General features: G+C 48.7%; 2 long non-coding RNA genes across 2 annotated transcripts; one reads left to right on the plus strand and one right to left on the minus strand.

Moving 5' to 3' along the window:
- Nucleotides 1–8,664: 8,664 nt before the first annotated feature.
- Nucleotides 8,665–11,262, plus strand: LOC110306011 (uncharacterized). Its single transcript, XR_002379217.2, has 6 exons — nt 8,665–8,717; nt 9,191–9,302; nt 9,528–9,625; nt 9,722–9,861; nt 10,947–11,010; nt 11,206–11,262. It is a non-coding gene; the product is annotated as an uncharacterized LOC110306011 (long non-coding RNA).
- Nucleotides 11,263–11,961: 699 nt separating this feature from the next.
- LOC147001374 (uncharacterized) lies at nt 11,962–14,398 on the minus strand. The gene is made up of 3 exons (XR_015044837.1): nt 14,067–14,398; nt 13,384–13,426; nt 11,962–12,172 (listed from the first exon to the last, which is right to left on the minus strand). It is a non-coding gene; the product is annotated as an uncharacterized LOC147001374 (long non-coding RNA).
- Between the last annotated feature and the right edge of the window lie 8,205 nt (nt 14,399–22,603).

A 22,603-nucleotide genomic window follows, 5' to 3' on the forward strand; every position in this document is an offset into this window, starting at 1 on the left:
CTGCTAGAAGCTGGTAGGCCGCTGTTTTTGTTAAAGGCGGGAGATAACACTCGAGTTATGATCAAATAGTTTCCCCCTTTAAACACAGGCCTGTCCAAACCCCAATGCTCTGTGAGATGGTTAGAGGGTAGAGCATTAGAAGGTGATTTGAGTTTAATGGTATCAAAAGGGTGGGCCCCTCAAGGTGGGATCAGTGTCCTTATAAGAAAAGGCAGGCTCCAGGCTGGCTAGGTGCCTCAGCAGGTAAGGATGCTTGCCACCAAGCCTCTCCAGGCATGTCCCGTCTCCAGGTTCCGTCTGGCGGAAGGAGAGACCTGATTCCCTCAAGTCGTCCTCTGACTTCCACATGTGTGCTGTTGGCATGCATGCTGCACACACGGGCACGGATGCACACATCCATAGAAGCACAAGACAAACACTCCCAATAACAGCATTAGAGGGGAGAGCTGCGCCTTGCCCTTCCCCTCCACTTCCCCTCCCCGATACCAGCACTTTGATATCACACTCCAGCCTTTAGAATATTGAGCTTTGAATGTCAGTTGCTAAACCTGAGACCCAAGCCTACGGTATTTTATTAAGCCGCTACCCAGTCTGAGACAACATTGTGAAAACGAATGAATGGTAAAACCCTGGCTCTGAGGACTGCCCGGTGCCTGCTGTACCCACTCAGCTGGGCACCATGCAGAGTGCAGGCCAGAACAGTACGACCACAGGAGGACACAGCTGTGTTCCAGGAAACTGATAAAAACAAGTATGGGGGGGGGGGCAGTGCTGACCCCAGAATCAGGGTTTGCCAGCCTAGAAGCTGACTTAGGAGACACAGCTGCTGTGTCAGCTCAAGAGTCCTCAGTGCCATGGGTAAGGGTTTCTGGGAACGGTCCAGCCCTCCACTAGCCCAGGTGGCTCCCAGCAGGGGCTGTGCTTGGCCTTGAGGCGGCTGTAGATGTGAATATGAGCTTTAGGGACACAGAGTTCTTGTGATCTCCTGCCAGGTATTGAACTCGGAGTGTTTCCATTTTCCTGTCTCCAAATTGATAATAATCATCGCTCCTTCCTGCCAGGGTCACGAAGGTAATGAATTCAGACTGTGTGGGAATGAGGAGTGCTCTGCAGTGGGAGCTGGCTGGCACAGGCCTCCAGGGGCAGGACTTGGAGGAGGGGACTTCCAAGAATGCTCTTTGTAAGAAAGCTTAGGGGGTGTCCCACCAGCAGTCCAAGGGCCATATGCACCCCAGGATAGCTATGAATGCAGCCCAACATAAAATGATAAACTTGGTTGTCCCAGTGTCAGGTTGATTATTTTGCAACTCTTTTAATAATCTGATTGTGTTGGGTTTTTTTCTAATTTTTTCTTTTTTCTTTTTTCTTTTTTCTTCTTCTTCTTCTTCTTTTTTTTTTTTTTTTTTTTTCTGAGACAGGGTTTCTCTGTATAGCCCTGGCTGTCCTGGAACTCACTTTGTAGACCAGGCTGGCCTCAAACTCAGAAATCCACCTGCCTCTGCCTCCCAAGTGCTGGGATTAAAGGCGTGTGCCACCACCGCCTGACAATTGTGTTGTTGTTTTTTTTTAAAATATTATTATTATTGTATGCCTGTATGAGGTGAGTATGTCAGTACAGATATGTGTGTGTGCGCGCGCCACTGAATGCATGTGGAAATCAGATGACAACTGTAGGCACACATTTTTGACCTCTCCTCCAGTCTACCACCCACCAGAGGTAGTGGGGGAAAAGTTATTAGGACATGGTCTGAGGTGGGGGAGAAGTAGAGTTGTTTAGAAGTGGCTCTTTAGAGCGATTCCAATCTTTGTTGTTCAGATATCAGCAGTCCAGTCCTATAGTAGAACACCAACATGAACCGGCAGTGGCAGTCCAGACCATTCAGCAATCAACACTCACAAATCAGTCCAATCCAGAAGAAACCACAAGGCTCACCACCCTGTCCAGGTCCACCGCTTAAGCTACAAGAAGCTGCAGGAACTTCACGAGCAGTTCTTTGTCTGGTTTCTCTCTATGGAGTCACCTCAAGCAAAGCTCAGCAATGCAATGTAAGGCGAACCAATACATGCATGACATTGGTGAAGAATAGCAAGGCAGAGCAAAGGGAATCAATTCTCCAGCTCCCACTGTCTGTGGGGTCATATTTATATTCTCTCTAAACATCACATGTCCTTTCACCTGTCTGCTATAGCAAAACCTCCTTTCACCTGTGAGCCCCAGCAAAACATCATTTGACATAACTTCCTCTCCAAAGAAGCCAGAAGTTTCCACTTCAGACAACGCCTTAGCTAGTTCTTTCCATCCACCTGGCTTTTGGAGACAGGGCCTTTGCTTTTCTGCTGTTCTACTTTCCAGCTGGCCCAGAGCTCCTGGGGAACTCTCCTGTCTCACCCTGGGTCTCATCACAGGATGCTGGGGTTGTAGATGCATGCCACCACATCCAGCTTGTTAAGTGAGTTCTGGGGACTGTCATCAGATCATTGGGCCTGCATAGTAAACACTTTTACTCGTGGAGCCATCTGGCTAGCCCAACTGCATGGTCTTTGAGTGTGAACTTTGTTGATGACAGCATGGCCCAGAAAAGTCAAAAAGTGGGACAGCCATAAAGAAGGTCTATATCTTCTTTCCCCAAGCCTACTACCATACCTTATTCCTTCTAATTATGCTCTTGAGTACCCATTCTGACCAGCGGGCCCCAGACTTGCAGTGAGACTTGTCCTGGCAGGGAGGAACCCTTCACTGGGGAGTAGCATGGGGCCTTGCCACTTGGGAAACCCAAGAGGCCCATCTGGGTTTGCCTTCATCATTTCTCCTCTTTTTCCACTGACTCTCACTTTCCAGGTCACTCACTCCAAGACAACTCCCCTGACTGCCAGAATCCTGCACGCCCTCTTCTAAAGTCCAGTCCCACGGCCTTGGGAGGAGGTTTGTTGTGAAAGCTGCAGCACGATGAAGCTGGACTTTAGGATAAGGTATCTATGTCACTATCAATGCTGGGAGAGATGGTGTGTGCATGCTTAAGGGCCAGCAGGCTGCTCAGTGTGGGGAGTAGAGGGGACAAGAAGGAAACTCCAACCAGGACAAGGAACTGGAGATAGTAGAGCCTGAGAGACTGGCACTTCAAGTGTAAACAGTGGAAGCTAGGGAGCTGGGAGATAGCTCAGTTTGCCGCACAAGGATATAGACTCTAGCATAGGTCCTCACCCACATAAAAACTCTGGGCAGTACAGCGTGTGCCTGTAACCCCAGGGCTGGGGAGGTAGAGAAAGGAGAATTCCTGGAGCTTGCTGGCCTGTCAGTGGTACCTAGCTGGTGATCACCAGACCCCAGAGTTAGACCCTATCTCAAAAAGTAAAGTGGAGAGTTGATTGAAGCAGAGACCTGACTTCTATCATTGGCCTCTACAGGCATGCACACACACACACACACACACACACACACACACACACACACATGCATGCATGCACACACATGAATGCATGAACACAAACAGAGTCAGTCGGAAGCAAAAACTATTCGAGATCCAGGTCCCAGGGGAACTGCATGCCAGGACTCAGAACACTCAGGAAATAGGTATCTCACTGTGGGCCCAAAACAAGTGTTTGCGTTGCACTGGGAGAGTAGTTTCAACTGGGGCTATTCTGCTCATTCTCAAGTGAGGATTTAGGGGTGTGTGTGAGTGAAGAACAGGGTAGAGAGTCATGCTTGTGTTCATGTGTTAGTGAGTGGCCCAAGACCCAAGACCCAGGAAACCAGCATGAATCAAGCAGTGTGTACCTAAGACATGACTAAGCAACATAAGGTCTAGATAGGGTTGCCCCTAAGCCCCGGTCAAATATTCTGTGTGGTTTAAATACTGTCTAGCTCAACCTTCCTCATGCTGCGACCCTTTAATACAGTTCCTCATGTTGTCATGACCCCCAATGATAAAATTATCCCATTGCTACTTCATAACTATAATTTTGCTACTGTTACGAATCATAATATGGACATCTGACACTGTGTGTGTGTGTGGGGGGGGTGCAACCTTCCAGGTTGAGAAACACTGGTCTAGCTGGTCTGGCCAGTAAAAAGATCAGAACTTTGCACTGGGAACAGAAGTCACAATGGGAGGTTATCTGCTTACTGGGGGAACTTGTGGTGAGTTTGGGCTGCATGCCCCCCAACTGTTTCTTACACCTTATCTGCTAGTCCAATTGTCTGTTCCTGGGTGCCTACCTAAAGCAGTTGGAGAAACTGCCTGCTGTCCTGTCCCTGGAGATTCTCACTCTTCCCAGAGTCATCCCCTCCTGCAGACATCAGGCAGGTCAGAAACCAGGTTTAGGGGTCAGGCTATGCAGGGTCTGGGCTACCAGGGCTCTGGTTCTAAGTGAGGCTGGACTGAAAATCAGAAGTCAGTATCAAAGTGCTTATACCTCCTGATTCTGAGGTTCAAGCCATCACCTCTGCTGTTTTTAGACCTGGCATGCTACATATAAAGCCATTGCATGATGTGTGCGTGTGTGTGTGTGTGTGTGTGAGAGAGAGAGAGAGAGAGAGTCAGACAGACAGACAGACACAGACAGAGAGAGAGACAGATAGACACACAGAGACACAGAGAGAGAGAGAGACACAGAGAGGCAGGCAGACAGGCAGAGACAGAGAAAGAATATATATGCACATACATGCCTCTGAGTGTCTGTGTGTGCACAGGACTTGTGTGCCTGTGGGTGTGGAGGCCAGAGGACAGTCCCAGGCATCATTCCTCCAGAACCATTCATCTCTTTTTGGACACAGCATCTTTCACTGGCCTGGAACTCACCAAAAAGGCAAGGCTGCCTGGAGAGTGAGCCAAGGGATCCATCTGTCTCTGTCTTCCCACCACTGGGATGACAGTCATAGAGGGACACACCTCGCTTGTCATTCTTGTTGTCTTACATGGGGTCTGGGGTGGCACTTGGAGCCATCTCCCCACCTCCACTGTGTGCTTCTGACCTTTGTACCCAGGCCCAGTTGAAGCTGCAGCTCCAATCCCCAGGACCCCTTGTCTGTATCAGTGTGTCCTTAAAGCTGCCTTACCTAGGACCCTGTCTCCACATTCCCTGCCTTGTCCTTCCTTGCTGTTCTCATCATCTGCTGCTTCAGCTCTTCTGAAATCATGTCATATTTCTGCCACCCACTTGTCACATCTGGGCCATACCCCACCCCTTGCCACTATGTCACCAGGCTGCTGGCACCAGGCTACATGCCTGGCCTCAGCTCCTCATCACCCCAATGTCATTCATTTCTCTCAAGCCTGTCTCTTTGCACCCTGTCACCCTTCATCCACACACACCCCCCCTCCCCGTCTTGCTCTGTCTTGAACATAGTAGATCTTGGACTCACATCAACACCTGGGAGCTGATTGGTAAGAAATCCAAGTTCTTCACCCCAGGCTAGACTAAGAAGTCAGACACTCTCAGGGTGGAGGCCAGTGATCTGTTTGTACAGGCCCTCGGCTGATGTTGATGCTGGCAAGGCTGAGAAGTGTTACCTAGCAGGTCCTCCCAGAAGCTTCAAGAATATTCTTTCCAAAGACCAAGCCAAGTCCTCAAATTCTCCTACCCAGCAGCCATGGGTCTCGTCTCCTCCCCTCCGTGCCCCTTCCCTCCCCTCCCTTCCTCTCCTCCTCCTTACTCCCACTTCCCCCACCTCTCTCTCTATTGCCCCCTCCCCTCTCCCATCTTTGTTCAGAATGAACTCCTTAAACGCAGGAGTGGAGGTCCTGTGCATCTGGTGGAGACACACTTTACAGCCTCCTGCCCTCTCCTGCTGGCCCAGTTCTTTGCCCATCAAACTGTTCCTCCCTTTAACTCCCAAGAGAGTCGTGCCCAAATACCAGGTCCTACTCCTCACTGATCCGAGGCTACCCTTATCATAGCATAACTGTTTGGGGACACATTTTCCTTCCTGTCCCCAATGAAGCTCCAAATCAAGGGTAGCGTTCATGGTCTAATTGAACAATAGCTCCAGGGCTGGCCGCTGAGCTGATGTAGATCAGTTGTGAGTACATAACGGATGACAGCCCCGCCCCACCCAGCCCCACCCAGCCCCACCCAGCCCCACCCAGCCCGTCTGCCTCTAAGAGTCCTTCCTCCACCTCCTACTGACTTACTCACTCTACCATCTTGTCACAGCACTTACACTCTTAGGGCCCCTGGGATATCTATTAATCTGACTATATCCTGTCACCCTTCTGGGCCAAACCACTTCCACTCTGCTGGCAGATCCCATGTGGGAAGAGAGTGAGCAGGGGAGGGTCCATTCCCCATCCTGAGGTTGTTGGTGGAAGACATTCACAGGATTCCTCCTTCAGGTCCCTTCAGATGGCCCCCACTAACTTAGGGGTTACAGGGTACCTTTGACTGTGGTCACCTTCCTGTGACTTGACTTACAGGTGCAGAACACCATGGGGTAGCATTTCTTTATCCTCTTTTTTTAGCCGATTCCCTCCCTGACTAGATTTACCTTCTGTCTCATGTCTGGATTTTAGAATGGGCTTGCATTTCCTGTACACACAGCGATGGCTGGGCATCCTGGAAGTGGGGCAGGCAGCTGAAGAACAGAGAAGCAAGGTTTCCACTTCACCCTACCGTACACATGCTTTGGACTTTGGAATCGAAGTTCAGGGGGCATTTTAGACCTGTCAGTTTGAGGACGGACTCAGTCAAGAGGCACAGTGGGGGCCCCTGTGCAGGATGCTCATGCCAGGATAAAGAGATGAGCACTCATGCGAGGTGGGATGTTACAAAGGTCCCTACATCTCTTGGTGCTACCCTTGAGAACCTGACCCAGGCCCACAAAGCTCCTCCAAACCCAGACAATAGAGTCCTTCAATGGCCAGCTTCAAAAATGAGGAGGTAATAAGGTAACAGGTGGACAGTCCCTTACAACCTTCTGCTTCTGACTGAACAGATCAACACGGTTTGGCCCATTTCCCCCCTCATCCACATTCCTAAACAGCTCTAGAAGAGCCCGAGCCCCTCCCCTTCCCCCTCCCTTCATCCCCCTTCCCTCCTCACAACCATCTGCCCAAGGTTCTTCACAATGTCCTGGGGTCCTATCTCATTTGCCTTCTTGGCAACACCCTGTTACCCTTCAGCAATGATGCGAGAGAGATGGGCTCTGGCTAACTTCAGGTCGCCTAGCAACCCTGACAGACAGACAGCCTGGCCAGTCACTGTTGGCCGCTGATATCCACCTGCCTCCTGAAGCTAGAGGGAGCCACAAATCAAGTGCTGCCCCACCCGGCCTCCACTCTCCCTGCCACCAACATCTGACCTTCTTCAAGCCCCTAAATAGGCAGCTGGGTGACCACCGCTTCTCACCTCGCCCTTTGCCCTCCACCTGAGACCCATTCTGCAGCTTAATCTGTGACATTTAACATAAATAGTTTTCTATTCCCAGCTGACCTTTAATAGCTTTTATCATCAACTGCGGTTCCTGGCAGCCGTACAAAAGCTGCTATCTGTTGCCTCCGTCCCTCCCAACAGAATACCCAAGGAGCCCCTAGCTTTCTCCATGTGAAGCCAGGGGGCCCCTGGAGATGTCTGCTGAGCCTGGAGCTTGCCACTCTCCACCAGGAAATATCGTTCTGTGTTTCAATTAGAATTAGCGGGGAAGCCAGTTATTAAGTGGTTAGTTATTAGGGTAATAGAGATACTCCACATTAACAGGGGCAGCTGCTCGCTTTCCTCTAATGGCCACTTCCAGCCCTGAATCCCTCCCCGATGCTCTATTGTAAATGTGCAGAATGGAAATGGGAGGGAGCAGGTCAGAAAGGGGTGGGGTCTGAAGCTCCTCCTCCCTACTGCGCCCCTCCCACGTGGATAGCATCCCCGAGAAGTGAGGTGCAGAGGTCACTTCAGCCATTCCAAAGTGTGTCTTCACACCCTCAGAAGTAGAAGTCACTGTCTGGGCTGGCGGCCACTTCCTCCGACCCACTCTGAGTCTCTCTCCTCATAAATGGACTCTGTCACCACTGGATGCCTCTCTCAGGGGCTTGGGCTTATTTTCGCTGTTTTGGAGTGGAACCCCAGTCTTGCCTATGTTACCATGGTACCGTGGAACTGCACCGGGCTCCCAAGGTTTGGGTTTTGCCAAACGTTCCGGAGACTCTGAAGGTTCAGAGAAGTGACCAAGGACTCACAAGCTTGAAGACAGGAGAGCTGGGCTCTGGCTCCATTAGGCCAGATGACTCCAGGTAAGTCACATGACCTCTAGGGGGCCAGTGTACAAGTCTCTCCTTGGATACATAGGTTTGGTCTCCTTCCCAGCCACTGTTTTACCCCAGGGCATCCAAAGTGCATGGCTTTCATTGTAGAAGCAAGTCAGAGAAGATGTTCTACAGCTATGGTAGCAAAGTCAGTTAGGGCCCATCAGTATCAGCAGTGGGCCTGGCATCCTGGTCCTACTTCACTGATGCCCAGTGATCTGTTAGTGGAGATGCTCTCAGAATCTGCTCTCCTTCCCGCGGAGTAGGCTAGATAAGAGCAACTCTGCAGATGACTGAGCTCATCCTGTGCACCACATGACCCCAGACATCACTGAGCCCTTGACCCTTGGCTTTCCCATTCAATTATAACATCACGGGGGTCAGTAGCCAATGCAATGTAAGCACCTGCCCAGGGCTGCAAGAAGGGAGCTCTGTCCAGGCTGTGATTGCCAATGCTGCTGTTAGAAAGAGAAATGGCAGCCCAGGGTAGCATCCTTCTCTGTGCACCCTGATAAATATTTGAGAAGGGAGAGGAGAAGAGGGAGACTAGAGATGCAGGAATAAGCAAGGATAGAATGGAACAGCTAGGAAGGGAAGGAAGGGGTGTGGAGGGAGGGAGGGGAAAGAGGAGGAGCTCAATGTAAGAGAGGAGAAGAAATGGAGTGGAAGAGGAGGAGGGAGAGGAGGAAGGAGAGGAGGGAGAGGAGGAAGAGGAGGAGGGACAAAGAAAGGAGAAGGAAGAGGAGGAGGGAGAGGAGGAAGAGGAGGAGGGACAAAGAAAGGAGAAGGAAGAGGAGGAGGAGGGAGAGGAGGAAGAGGAGGAGGGACAAAGAAAGAAGGAAGAGGAGGAGGGAGGAAAGAGGAGAGAAGAGGGAGAGCCCCGGATCTAGAGGAACACTGGGTGGGAGCTGGGGAAGCCAACACCAGGAGAAGGATTTAATTTGTTTTCTTCTGCTCAGCTGTGCCAACAAAAAAGCAAATGAACCTGAGGAGCCCAGACAAGGTAGCTGAGACAAGATGCTGACATGCAGCTTGGACCCAGGGAAAATTATCTTCCTAACTTCTACCGTGGTACCATAATCGCACTCTGGTTCTTGAGGTGGGGGGGGGGGGTACTGGAGAGACCCTGGGTTTGATTCCTTTAATCTTTGACACCGCCTGTCACGACGGAGTGTGTAATTAGGACACACTGTACCTTCCCAGAAGCCCAAGCTGCCTGGCAAGAGGCGAGCCGCTGCTGCTAGAGCCACAGCAGTGGACTGGCCGCACTCTTAATTGGCTGATAAACCTTTCTAGGAATTTGTCCAGTTTCCCCAGGGATGGAGCTACGGCTGGACCACTGCAGGGATTGTCCTTCTCAGAAAGCACCAAAACAGCCTCAGTGTGCTCTGAAGGTGGGGATCGACAACAATGTTGTTTTAGGGGTACAGGGTCTTGAGTAAACCCTGGCCTCCTATTCAGTGGCCTGAATGTGTACACATGTTCCTCAGAGCCTCTCAGTATAGCTGGATCAACCCGAGTTGTTCCTACATCTGAACCTCCGTCCTTGCTTGGCCCACCCATCTCACGATGCTCAACTCTAACAGCATGCTGCAACCCCAAAAGCACCAGAAGAGACAGACTTGCCAAGGTAGAAAAAAGACTCTTGTTTTCTATACCAGGTAGCCAGAAAGGGCTGAGGGAGGCTCCAAGGAGATGAGAAAGCAGAAGATGATGCAGGTGATACAGGTGATGCAGGTGATGCAGGGATGATTAGGAGGCTACCTCTTTACAGAAGGGACTCAGGGAAACTGGATCACCCGTTTAGAGTCCAGATGGTATGGAAATGGGTCACTGTTGTTTACTGCAGATCCCATCATGAAGGTATATTCACTGCTACCAAAAGGGGAGCTATTCCTCCCTCTCCCGGGAACCCAACCTCTTTTTTCATGTACAGGTTTCTTCCTTCCAACCAGTACTGACCCAAAAGCCTACAGGCATAGGCAGTAATGTTCCTCTCCCCTGAGCCATTCTGCTCAACTGGCCCTTTGCATTAAAAGCTTACAAAGAGCCTGTGTCCATTCACCCATCAGCTGGAGCATCAGACCTCAGCTCTGAAGTGTGGGGCCAGCCAGAGGAGTAAAGGGTGGGGGGGTGAATCTAAAAAGTGACTATGAGTAGGGACCCTAGCCTATGCTGGGAATCCAGCACTGCCCTGCTAGGGTTGGGAGTCCTGAGCAAGGACAGGACAACCTCTCAAGGTGATGTAGGACTCTTGAGGTCTGCATAGCATTGTGCCAATCAGTGAAGCTCTGCATAAATCAGACCAGCTTCACATAAATCTCAGCTTCCTCATAGCGCCGAATGGCCACTGGCCTGGGTGACACTCCTGACCTTGCTCAGGTCTCTTTTCTTAAATGCAAAGTGACAACTGAAGGGATATCTGAATTCTATTCAGGATTGTCATGAGCAGTGAAGGTGACGGTGAATGTCAGAATCTGGCACAGGGGACTAGGATTCCTTCGGTACCTTCTCATCGAGACCTTTGGACCCAGCTAGGATGAGTCCAGCAATTGTTAGGGCCTACATGACTCTAAAGAATGAGACCCTCCAGGTCTCCCTGGTCATGATCCTCCAGGAGGCCCATTCTAGCTACCCCAAGGGTGTTCAATAGTGGTCCCAACAAAGAAGGTTGTTGCTTCAGCCTGAATGTGTGCCCCTTCCCTCTCTTCCCAGGGCATGTGTCGGAGACATTATTTCTTTTGCAGTGCTGGGAATCGAACCCACGGCCTTATGCACAGTAAGCAAGCGTTCTGCCATGCAGTCACATCCCCTGTCCCATTTTTTGCTTTTTATTTTGAGCCAAGTTCCCAGCGAAAGATCCAGGTAGAGGTCGAACTCACTTCATAGTCCAAGCAGACCTTGCCCTTTTGATCTTCTTGCCTGAGTTTTGAAACCTCAAAGTCCACCCCCAATGACACACTTCCTCCAACAGGGTCACAGCTCCTAATCCTTCTCAAATCACACCACTCCCTGAGGACTACGCACTCAAATCTGTGAGCCTTTGGGGGCTTTTCCTGTTTAAACCACCACAGAAATTGGCACACATGTCCAGGTGACCCAGTCAGTATATGTCTTCTGAGGAAGGACACCTGTCAGATCCACCCTCCTCTGAGAAACGGTAGTACACCTCTAACTCCAGGAGTCATTTAGTCAACGGATACAGGAAACACACTCCCGCATGTCTGTTGCAGCCACATTGTTGCTGGGTGGGTTTTTTTCTTTTTCCTAGAAATGTCTTCCTTTGTTGGTCTGAAAGATGACCTCTTAAAACTCCTAACCAAAGGTCCCTCTTCAGTCTCCAGTTTCACACAGCACAGCCTAGCTCTTTAAAAGCAATGATAGCATTTGTTTTTTGTATGTGTGTTGGGGGAAGTGGGCCGCGACACACATGTGGACATCAAAGGTCAACTTAATGGAGCCAGTTCTCTCTTTATACCATGTGGGACCAGAAGAATGAACTCAGCTCACAGCTTAGTAGCAAGAATTCTTACTAAGTCGCCCTCAAATCTTAAGGTAACATTTCTTACCATTTGCCTTTTGCGGTGGTTACAAATTGCCTCAAACTGAAGAAGAGGTTCTGGTGGTTAAAACTCTTGACACATCTTTGAAACCACCACACTACCCATTTACACAGACAGACACATTCTTGAGCCATCTCCCCCCCCCCCCCGCCCCCCGCCCCCTCGGGGAAAACAAAATATCAAGATCCCTGAGCCCACTGGTGTGTTCACTGGGCATGAGCAGGGTGCTGGCCTTCTGAGGGAGGGAAGATGTTGGGCGGTCCATGGTGAACAGTGCACGTCGTCTGGATGGAGAATTAGAAGAAGAGGTTCTCTGCAGCAGATATGGGAGCAGAGTGTAGTACCAGCAATACCGGAGGCATGAGAGTTATCTTCAGGCTCATCGTGGGGCATGGCAAAATCCAGAACAAAAAGGCCACTTAAGTTCACAACTCAAATTCTACTCTAAGGAGCATTCTAGAAAGGGAGCTCTCCCATACCTCTGCTCCCCACAGCTTCCCTACCAGGTCAGCAGGGGCACAACCCTTTCTCTGCCTGCTCCTACTTAGTGACAACTCTGGCTAGAACAATCTACTCTAAGGGGCATTCTAGAAAGGGAGCTCTCCCATACCTCTGCTCCCCACAGCTTCCCTACCAGGTCAGCAGGGGCACAACCCTTTCTCTGCCTGCTCCTACTTAGTGACAACTCTGGCTAGAACAATCAGAAGGCCCTCTCTCCACCAAGGCATGGCAGGTGGCGTGCATAGACAGGCTCCGCGGTTGTTTGACATTTTTCTAAGAATGCCATGTGCTTCTATGATACTTTTTCAGGGGATTCAGGTTGAAGTGCCTCTGGAGGGTGGGGTTAAGCCTCATTCAGCACAGAACCCTCTAAGCAGCTCCCAGGAAGTCGCCTACTGTCACTACACCTGGTCAAAAGGTCCACACGGCTTTCCTAGCCTCTCTCCTCCCTGCCACATTCTTTCCTCTACCCAGAATTTCTGTTTTCCAAACCATTCCTCCAGACCAATCTCACGGGACCTTTACAATGCCCTTGGCATTTATCCATTAGCTCTTCTGACAAGGCTAAGCCTCAGGCTCAGGTACTGAATAAGCTGGCACGGGCTAAACAGCCCAGCATTGGACGCCTGGGGTTCCCCACCCAGCCCTTCTATTACTGTTGTTCCTTGTGGCCAAGCATCTTAGACTTGCTACATAGTGTCTCCATGCAACAATGTCCAGTGGTCCAGAGGAGACTTGGGACCATGGGTGTGTAGCATAGTCACCTAGAATGTCATTTCTCGTCTGCCCAAGAAGAAAAACGAATGAACAGCAGCTCCCAGACTGGCAGGAAAGGAACCTGTTGGTTCTTTTGACTTTTTTTTTTTTTTCTTTTTAACTTTCCTGTGAGTTTGTGTGCCACCTGTTTGTGGATAGAGGTCAGAGGTCAACCTTGGAGGCTGCCCTTCAGGTATCATCACCCACCTTTACACACACCGCGTGTGTGCCCATTGGATCCCCTGAACCTGTGGTTTCTGAGGGTTGTGAGTTTCCACACAGGGGCTGGGAGTTGAACCTGTGTTCTCTGCAAGAGCAGCCCATGTTCTCACCTGTGCATCTCTTCAGTTCTCCCATTTTCCTTTTGACACTGGTCTGAAATGAAAGTAGGCTAGATGAGCTGGTTGAAGAATCCCAGGGGATCTACGTGTCTCTATCTTGTTTCATCCAGTGCTGGGGTTATGTTTGCCATTATAATGAGCAGTGTTTCAGGGATGGGGTGGGGATGGGAGCATGGATTCTAGGGATCCAACTTAGGACCTCAAGTTTTCAAGACAAATACTTTACTGGCCCAGCCATTTCCTTCTGCTCTTTGCTGTCTGATCCTTGAATCTGCCAAGAGGCTCCTCAGAAACCAACAGCAGGTGGCCAGGCTAGGACAGGGCCAAAAAAGCCAGTGTGTGCTTTTCTCCAGGGACTGCTAAATCAGCCACCACCCTCTCCTGCCTTTGAAGCAGGGAATGTCTGGCTTCAGTCACCACTGCTTGGCTGGATTGCTCTCTCCTGCCCATGCTTCCAAGTGGCTCTGCTTCCTAGTCAGGACTGGGGAGCCAGAATGGCTGTGTTCTGTGTCTCCCTCCCCCCTCCCCACACCCCACCCACCCCCCCCCCCACACCGTCTGCCTTTGCAGTCCAGATCAGACTCCTGTGGCGAGAACCCCTCCCCACCCTGGCCCTCCATTAGTTTCCAGCTATAACAGGCAGGTGCCTGCAGCCTTGGATGGGAGCTGCTTACCCAAAGCACTCGAGTTGCTCCAAATGACAGTTCTCCATCTGAGCTGGCGAGGTTCAAGGGGACAAGTACCACCTGTAGGTACTCAGGCTCCAGCCAGTGCATCCCTTTGCTGCTCAAAATGGTCTTTGCCCCTCCTTCCATATGGATGCTGAGAATCGAACCCGTGTCCTCTGCAAGAGCAGCACAGGCTCTCATTTGTGCATGTCTCCAGCCCCATCACCTTGCTTTTGAGACATTGGCCTGAAATTCAGTGGTACCCATCCCAAAGGGGACAGGAAGCCCTACCAGTTGTCCTCAGACCTGACTTTTTAGTCTGTATGAATTTAGTTCTTGAATGTGTTATTTATTGACCGATCCATTGCTCAACCTTCCTGGGGTGGACACACTCCTCTATTAGGCTTAGGGTTTGGATTTTAAATGACCCTCAAAATCTCTTGTGTTGGAGGCTTGGTAGTGGCCTGTGGTGTTATATGAGTGGGGAGAGGTTGGGGGAAGGGGAGCTCAGAGCGGGGGGGGGGGGGGGGGGTTGGGGGGGAGGAGTTGGAGAAGGGGGAGGGGATTAGAGGTGGGGGAGGGGGACCTGCAGTTGCTTGAATTGTGAGCATGTCATCTCCGGATCCTGGGCAGAATACATTCCTGTTATTAAGTCTTTGGTAACACTAGTGAGTGAGTGTGGTTACATGACAACCCTGTGTTTGGGAAATACTGACAAGAGGCCAGCATTTTATAGCTGCAAGGAAAAGCCAAGTGAAAACCAGTGTGCAGAGAGAGGCCCAGGGGAATGGACTCGGTGCAAGACTCCTCCCAGCTGGGACACACTCATGGGCTCTGTGTGTTTTCTATACTTGCTTGTCATGGACCCCTTCCATTGCAAAGCATGGAATTTATAGTCCTCAGACATTCTGGAAACTTCTAGCAGGCTGGGAGGATGGGCAAAGCACCAGAAGCCTAAGGCATGCTGGGCGGGGAGAGGACCATAGGGCCCCCTGTACCCTTTGCCCTGTCTCACGTGGCCCAGTGGGTCTTCTTTATCAGATATGCTGCAGGGCTGGCTGAGCTCCTTGTTTTATGGCCCTATCATGTGTGAGATCTTGCCCATGAGAGGAAAGCTGTCAGCATGAAACATAGATTTCAAGACAGACGTTCCACTGCAAGATTATGAATAACCCCTCTGATCATTAGAACCAGAGCATTTTTTAAAAATCCAATTTGTTTCTTGCTTCGAAATCCATTTCGTCTGCTTCCCGTTCTCTGTGTTATGGAGGGAGGGCAGGAGGCTTCCAGAATCTTGCCTCCTAGAAACTTAGTACCCCTAGAAACTGTGTGTGCCCTTCCTCTAAGACCCTTACTTCCTGGGATTCATCTGGTAGCCATTGCTTGCTTGCAAACCAGCAGGGCGTTTCTATTGGGAGGCATCCAGTTTATAAACAGACAGAGCAGGAGAGAGCCCGGGTAGTGGGTCAGTGTCCCCAAGGCTGAGAGGACAGACATACCCTGGAAGGCCAGGCCATGAGTAAGACACAGGGAAGGATGGCAGAGAGTGTCCTTGCAGAAGGTACCAATTCTGACTGGCCAAGTCCAAAGCCAACATATAGCCAAGATTCAAAGAAAAACAAAAGAGCATTCAAAAAAATTCACCTCACTTATCCTTCTCTCCTCACCAGCCGCAGACGCCAACCCTGGGGCATCTAAGGGGCGGGCAATGCTCCCCACGTCCTCCGTATGCATACGGCCTCATCTCTGTGCAGTAAAATCTGACACAGAGATTCATCGGACATGTGCCTCCATCCCCCCTCCCACATCCACCCACCACAGGGACATGAGCTGTTCATCTTCTTTTTGGCTCAGTTTGCAGCCTCCAGAACACTTGCGAGGGGCACCTTGCCCAGCTCCGAGATCTGACGAGGCACCGGGGCCCTTCTGAATCCTTGGCACTCTCCCAAGTTGCATTTTGTCTGTTCATCTCCCTTCAGAGGCCAGAGTGGACAGTGTCTCCTGGCTGGGCCAGGCCAGAGTGGACAATGTCTTCACTGCAGGCCACAGAATGAAGTTCCCAGGAGGCCTTGGTTGCAGAGGTTCAGGCCCATCTGTTCCATCTCTCTGCAAACCTCCTCCACGCTGCCACTGACCCTGAGCTGTGGGCTGCAAACAGCAGATGAGACAGCCCATGATCCTTGCCCTGGACAAGGTCAATGTCCTGGGGGGGAAGGGACAGAAGCAGCTGTTTACAAAACCACCTGATTCCAGTAATAGAGGCATAGACAAGAATAACCTGCAGCCTCCAAGGAGATGGCTACAGACTCCTGGAGTCATTTGGGAAAGGTCCAAAGAGAAGGAGACTTGACTTGAGGGGGTCTGCAGGGATGCCTGGGAAGTTCATCAGGTTTGCTTGCCTTTCAGGGACCTGAAATGACACTCTCACGAGGTGAGCATTAGTTCTTCACCCTCACTAAAACATCTAAATTTCTACATCCTTGAAATATAAACAGTGTGGCCCCTTCAGCTCACCAGATGGTCCTGGTGTCTTCTCAGCACATAGTGGATACACAGAACTGTGGGCTAGATGCTTTGGGAATCAAGACAAGGGGAGAGAGGACCAGGGACAGGGCCCAGGGGAACACATACCAAGCTCCAGGCTTCCAGAATTCTCCAAAGGTCCCTCCCCAGACAGAAGGGTAGTCTTGCCAAGAGAGCAAGGGCTATAAAGTTTCCCTCCATAGCTCCTAGATAGATGCATCCAATGTTGCCACCAAAAAACCAAACCCAAAACAAACCAAAACAAACAAAACAAAACAAAACAAAACAAAAAACCAGTGAGATCTCTGGGCTCTGTCCACCTCGCCAGCAGGAATAGAAAGACTTGCCTTTATCCCAGACCTCATTTTGGGCTCGGCAGTTCAGCCCAGCCCAGCATCTCAGGAGCCTGACTGTACCACTTCTGCCTGCCCTGCACCTCATTCCTTTTAGCTCGAATTTGTAAATGGGCCTCAACCCAAGCAAAAGATTCAGCGGGAATCCGGCCGGGTTCCCAGACGCTTAATTGGAGCTGGGCTCTTCATTACCGCACACCTGTTCCCCAACACCATATGGTCCGAGGTAAATAGACTGTAATTGTTTATCCAGAGTCAATTCTTCCGTGAGTGAGTGAGTGCCGGTGGGGGCCCGCAGAACTTTCAACGGCTTCTCACCATCCCCGGCCCCAACCTTTCCAGGAGACTGAAGGACAAAGCCCTGCAAGGTTAAAGATGCCAAGATATCCAGGCACAGCAGACTTTTGCTGGGAGATTCATCTCGGACTCCTTCCCCAGCTACAAAGAATAGCCCCACCCGACTGCCTGCCGGTTGGCAGACACTTGGCAGCCAGGCCTCTCTGCCCTTGCCGGTGTGGTTGAGCAGGAAGGCATCTCTCTGGTCCTGGGCTCATTTGTTTTCTTCCCCAAAGGATGTCTGAGATGAGCTGGAGCCGTACCAGTTCTCTGCCCCCCACCACGGCACCTCTCACCACAGCACCCCAGCCACATCTCCACACCCCCACATAACCCCCCACCCCCAAAACACCACTGTTCTATGGTGGCCTGAGCAAATCCTGTCAAGTGTCAGAGCCTGGGCTGCTGTGTTTACCCTAAATAAAGACACAGTCTCAGTGTCACATAGTCCTTAATAATAGAGGGGCTAGCCAGCATTGTCAAGGTTGCTCATGAAGAAAGGCTGGAGACTGGTCATACTTCAAGGCTCAGGTGGGTTAATGCCCTTGGCCAAGGCCACCCAACCAAGATTCCCACCCAGTTCTGTGGACTCCAGCACCAGATCCCACGACCACCATGCTCCACTTACATTATGGTAACAAACCCAGGGAGCCTGGCCTGGTGCCTGCCATTCAAGAGGAAATCGATAAATGCCCATTTCTGTGTCCCTGTCCTTCAGTGGACATATCCTGCCCTCCATCCTGGCTCCAGTACCTGGGAAGCATCCAGAAACCCAGGCTTCAAAATGTCCCCCACAAGGTGAAGTATAAATAGAGCAGATCCTTGTCCCCTCTTCAGTCCCTCGGTCTTAACTCTTGGTCAGCCGAAGTCTACCAGGGACAGATGTCACTTCCACCTCTGTCAGGTTACCCCCTGATTGTCCCAGACTGTGATGCTGCCAAGCGCATGCCCAGAGGGAAAGGAGGCTGCTGACGCACACAGTAAAGGTTTCTGGTCTCCAGGGATGTTAGATGAGTTGATTTCTGGAAAATGCAAGAGTCCGTTAGGGCTGGGAAAATGGCTCAGCGGTAAGTGTGCTTATTGGGAAATCAAGAGGGCCCGAGTTCAAATCCCGGGTCCCTATGTGGAAGCCAGGCAACCCTGGCATCTGTAGGTGTGGGAGGGAACGGGTGGATCCCAGGAGTCTGTTGGGCAGCCAGTCTATCTGAAAGGGCAAGCATCCAGGTTAGTGAGAGGCCCTATCTCAAAATCGAAGACAGATAGACCGAGACAGAGAGAGACAGAAACAGAGAGAAGAGACTGTTGGTGGACTTCCGGCTGGACCAGCACCAGGGTAGCTAGAGCGCAGGGTCGGCTGACACCCGCCAGCTACCCAGGACCCCCACCACAGGATTTTGAGACTGCTGGTGAGTGGAACACAGCTTCTGCTCCAATCTTTAAACAGTGACAACGACAACAACTAACCCCAGAGATTACCAGATGGCGAAAGGTAAACGTAATAATCTTACTAACAGAAACCAAGACCACTCACCATCATCAGGACCCAGCACTCCCACTTCGCCCAGTCCAGGGCACCCCAACACACCGGAAAAGCTAGACACGAATCTAAAAGCATATCTCATGATGATGGTAGAGGACTTCAAGAAGGACTTTAATAACACACTTAAAGAAATACAGAGGAACACTGGTAAACAGGTAGAAGACATTAAAGAGGAAGCACAAAAATCCCTTAAAGAATTGCAGGAGAACACTGCTAAAGAGTTACAAATCCTTAAAGAAAAACAGGATAACATAATCAAACGGGTAGAAGTCCTTACAGAAAAACAGGAAAACATATCCAAACAGATGATGGAATTGAACAAAACCATACTAGACCTAAAAAGGGAAGTAGACACAATAAAGAAAACCCAAAATGAGGCAACACTGGAGATAGAAACCCTAGGAAAGAAATCTGGAACCATAGATACGAGCATCAGCAACAGAATACAAGAGATGGAAGAGAGAATCTCAGGTGCAGAAGATTCCATAGAGAACATCGGCACAACAATCAAGGAAAATGTAAAATGCAAAAAGATCCTAACTCAAAACTTCCAAGAAATACAGGACACAATGAGAAGACCAAACCTACGGATAATAGGAGTGGATGAGAATGAAGATTTTCAACTCAAAGGACCAGCAAACATCTTCAACAAAATTATAGAAGAAAACTTCCCAAATCTAAAGAAAGAGATGCCCATGAACATACAAGAAGCCTACAGAACTCCAAATAGACTGGACCAGAAAAGAAATATCTCCTGACACATAATAATCAGAGCAACAAATGCTCTAAATAAAGACAGAATACTAAAAGCAGTAAGAGAAAAAGGCCAAGTAACATATAAAGGCAAGCCTATCAGAATTACACCAGATTTCTCACCAGAGACTATGAAAGCCAGAAGATCCTGGACGGATGTTATACAGACACTAAAAGAACACAAACTCCAGCCCAGGCTACTATACCCAGCCAAACTCTCAATTAACATAGATGGAGAAACCAAAGTATTCCACGACAAAACCAAATTCACACATTATCTCTCCACGAATCCAGCCCTTCAAAGGATAATAACAGAAAAAAACCAATACAAGGACAGGAACCACGCCCTAGAAACAACAAGAAGGTAATCCCTCAACAAACCTAAAAGAAGACAGCCACAAGAACAGAATGCCAACTTTAACAACAAAAATAACAGGAAACAACAATTACTTTTCCTTAATATCTCTTAATATCAATGGACTCAACTCCCCGATAAAAAGACATAGACTAACAAACTGGCTACACAAACAAGACCCAACATTTTGCTGCTTACAGGAAACTCATCTCAGAGAAAAAGATAGACACTACCTCAGAATGAAAGGCTGGAAAACAATTTTCCAAGCAAATGGTATGAAGAAACAAGCTGGAGTAGCCATTCTAATATCTGATAAGATTGATTTCCAACCCAAAGTCATTAAAAAAGACAGGGAGGGACACTTCATACTCATCAAAGGTAAAATCCTCCAAGAGGAACTATCAATCCTGAATATCTATGCTCCAAATACAAAGGCAGTCACATTCATTAAAGAAACTTTAGTAAATCTCAAAGCACACATTGCACCTCATACAATAATAGTGGGAGACTTCAACACACCACTTTCACCAATGGACAGATCATGGAAACAGAAACTAAACAGGGACACAGTGAAACTAACAGAAATTATGAATCAAATGGATCTGGCAGATATCTACAGAACATTCTATCCTAAAACAAAAGGATATACCTTCTTTTCAGCACCTCATGGTACCTTCTCCAAAATTGACCACATAATTGGTCACAAAACAGGCCTCAACAGATACAAAAATATTGAAATTGTCCCATGCATCCTATCAGATCACCATGGACTAAGGCTGATCTTCAATAACAAAATAAATAATAGAAAGCCAACCTTCACGTGGAAACTGAACAACACTCTTCTCAATGATACCTGGGTCAAGGAAGGAATGAAGAAAGAAATTAAGGACTTTTTAGAGTTCAATGAAAATGAAGCCACAACATACCCAAACTTATGGGACGCAATGAAAGCATTTCTAAGAGGAAAACTCATAGCTCTGAGTGCCTCCAAAAGGAAACTAGAGAGAGCACACATTAGCAGCTTGACAACATACCTAAAAGCACTAGAACAAAAGGAAGCAAATTCACCCAAGAGGAGTAGACGGCAGGAAATAATCAAACTCAGGGGCGAAATCAACCAAGTGGAAACAAAAAGAACTATTCAAAGAATCAACCAATCAAGGAGCTGGTTCTTTGAGAAAATCAACAAGATAGATAAACCCTTAGCCAGACTCACTAGAGGGCACAGGGAAAGCATCCTAATTAACAAAATCAGAAATGAAAAAGGAGACATAACAACAGATCCTGAAGACATCCAAAACACCATCAGATACTTCTACCAAAGGCTATACTCAACAAAACTGGAGAACCTGGATGAAATGGAGAAGTTCCTAGACAGATACCAGGTATCAAAGTTGAATCAAGATCAGGTTAATGATCTAAACAGCCCTATATCCCCCAAAGAAATAGAAGCAGTCATTGATAGTCTCCCAACTAAAAAAAACCCAGGACCAGATGGGTTTAGTGCAGAGTTCTATCAGACCTTCAAAGAAGATCTAATCCCAGTTCTTCACAAACTATTCCACAAAATAGAAACAGAAGGTACTCTACCCAACTCATTCTATGAAGCCACAATTACTCTGATACCTAAACCACAAAAAGACCCAACAAAGATAGAAAACTTCAGACCAATATCCCTTATGAATATTGATGCAAAAATCCTCAATAAAGTTCTTGCTAACCGAATCCAAGAACACATCAAAACAATCATCCATCCTGACCAAGTAGGTTTCATCCCAGGGATGCAGGGATGGTTCAATATACGGAAATCCATCAACGTAATCCAGTATATAAACAAACTCAAAGACAAAAACCACATGGTCATCTCCTTAGATGCGGAAAAAGCATTTGACAAGATCCAACACCCATTCATGATAAAAGTCTTGGAAAGATCAGGAATTCAAGGCCCATACCTAAACATGATAAAAGCAATCTACAGCAAACCAGTAGCCAACATCAAAGTAAATGGTGAGAAGCTTGAAGCAATCCCTCTAAAATCAGGGACTAGACAAGGCTGTCCACTTTCTCCATACCTATTCAACATTGTACTTGAAGTCCTAGCCAGAGCAATTCGACAACAAAAGGAGATCAAAGGGATACAAATTGGAAAAGATGAAGTCAAAATATCACTCTTTGCAGATGATATGATAGTATATATAAGTGACCCTAAAAATTCCACCAGAGAACTCCTAAGCCTGATAAACAGCTTCGGTGAAGTAGCTGGATATAAAATTAACTCAAACAAATCAATGGCCTTTCTCTACACAAAGAATAAACAGGCTGAGAAAGAAATTAGGGAAACAACACCCTTCTCAATAGTCACAAATAATATAAAATATCTTGGCGTGACTCTAACTAAGGAAGTGAAAGATCTGTATAATAAAAACTTCAAGTCTCTGAAGAAAGAAATTCTAGAAGATCTCAGAAGATGGAAAGATCTCCCATGCTCATGGATTGGCAGGATCAACATTGTAAAAATGGCTATCTTGCCAAAAGCAATCTACAGATTCAATGCAATCCCCATCAAAATTCCAAATCAATTCTTCAACGAATTAGAAAGTGCAATCTGCAAATTCATCTGGAATAACAAAAAACCTAGGATAGCAAAAACTCTTCTCAAGGATAAAAGAACCTCTGGTGGAAT

The sequence above is a fragment of the Mus caroli genome, unplaced genomic scaffold (assembly GCF_978045245.1).
Source record: "Mus caroli unplaced genomic scaffold, Mus_caroli_1 scaffold_13, whole genome shotgun sequence".
NCBI lineage: Eukaryota > Metazoa > Chordata > Mammalia > Rodentia > Muridae > Mus > Mus caroli.